The sequence below is a fragment of the Triticum dicoccoides genome, chromosome 4A (genome assembly GCF_002162155.2).
Source record: "Triticum dicoccoides isolate Atlit2015 ecotype Zavitan chromosome 4A, WEW_v2.0, whole genome shotgun sequence".
Classification (NCBI taxonomy): Eukaryota; Viridiplantae; Streptophyta; class Magnoliopsida; order Poales; family Poaceae; genus Triticum; species Triticum dicoccoides.
Genome location: NC_041386.1, coordinates 510370035 through 510371808, shown reverse-complemented (window position 1 = coordinate 510371808; position 1774 = coordinate 510370035).

Genomic DNA, 1774 nt, shown 5'->3' with positions numbered 1-1774 from the left:
ACCTACTAATAAAGCAAGGTGTGTTTCGACGATTTTTTCATCCGTTCACCCATATTATTTTTTGAGACTTTTTACTATCCGAGGTGGTACTAAATGTTTGTGCGTCTGTTCAGTACAAAAGAGAAAACCAGATTCTGCATTGGGCCTGTACTGGGTCTGGAAGAAAACTGCTCGAAGGCCCAGACAACCAAAGGACAAGAGGCAAAAAATAGACCCGTGCAGGATCGAACCCGCAACCTACCTTTTAACATCAATATGGCAAGTTCCACTCCGCCTCGTTAGTGTATTTAGACAGAAAAAATCATTCCTTCCTTTTATTAGTCCCACCTCACGCCCATACAAACTACTGTACCAACTTATATACAGTTTTGATTTCAAATTTGTAAGCCGCCTCGAGAACCAAGTACGATACATGAGCAAGGAAGGCAATGTTGGAAAGAACCAATTTGAGCGCAACAAAAAGGGCAGGTAATTAATACATGAGTGGAAGGCACTAAATTATGGAAGAATTAACCTTCCACGAATAGGAAGGCAAGAAGTCTATGAGGCAATAAAGCAAGGCAATTACGGGAAGGATCAGCTCGTCCCATACACGAGTAAGAAGGCAATGAAGGAAGGTGAATTACACAAAGAATGCAAGGTCATAAATTCAAAGAATTCAACCACAAAAAAAATTACACAAAGAATTAAACGGCATCGCTTGCATCGGAGGCGAGCACACATCATGAATTCAATCTTTGAGAATTAAGGAGAATGTGTATATGGGAAAGTAGTGTAAATCCCCTCGGTCAGTCAAGGAAAAAGATTTATCATAGATAAAGTAGACGTCGCTGACGGCCGAATAATAATACTTTGAGGATTATTATGAGGATTTTTGTTTCACAAATTATGGGCAGGCGAGTAGAAATTACAAACACCTCCTTTCATTGCTACTCATGGTATGCGTGTGCCTTTGAAGTGTTTGTTCTTATGCCTATGTACATTTTATTTGTTTCGTCCTCCATGTCCACTTCCTGTCATCACTACTGCTACCAATGCCATTGCCGATTGTGTCCGCCAACTACTTGCCTGCACGAATTGCAAGTAAACATTTCTTTGCGAGATAAATCTGGTCTTATTCCTCAATAATAATAATGTTGCAGTCTCCTAATACAAACTTACATCTCCACAATAATATGTCTAGAACGAACAAACATAGTTGGCCTCGCCGCGATTAATCTTTTCCTTGCGAGATTTGGGAGGCACCCTGCCATATGGACGTAGATGACTAATAAGAGTTCAGAGAAGTCATGTCAAGTTCTTTCAGAAAATTAAAATTAATTTTGCCACCTGAAACATGGTTACGCATGTACAATGTTGGCGGAGGGGATGAAATCTTGGCAGTTTTTGCGTCGCTCACGGCTACTTTCCTTGACATAGATGCATAACCTGGAGTCGGACACTAAAATAACATCTACAAAATGTAAATGCTACCATAGGGCGCTTGTGCATGTTAGTTTGCTCAGGACCTTAAGCACCGTTGGATTGCATCTAGCCTTAGAGTGATATTTTTAACCTTGCCATATGATGTTCGTTGGTTATTAATGATCTTCATGTATGTTGAATGATTCCATATAAGTTTTCCCGTTAATGCTAGCCTACATTTATAGTGTGTTGTGCGTTGGATCAGCTCACATCTTCGGCTTGATTCTCATTTCGGTGCATTGTGATTCTCATTTTCCGTGTGATATTGTTTCATCCGTTGCAACGCACGGGCATGTTTGCTAGTATATAT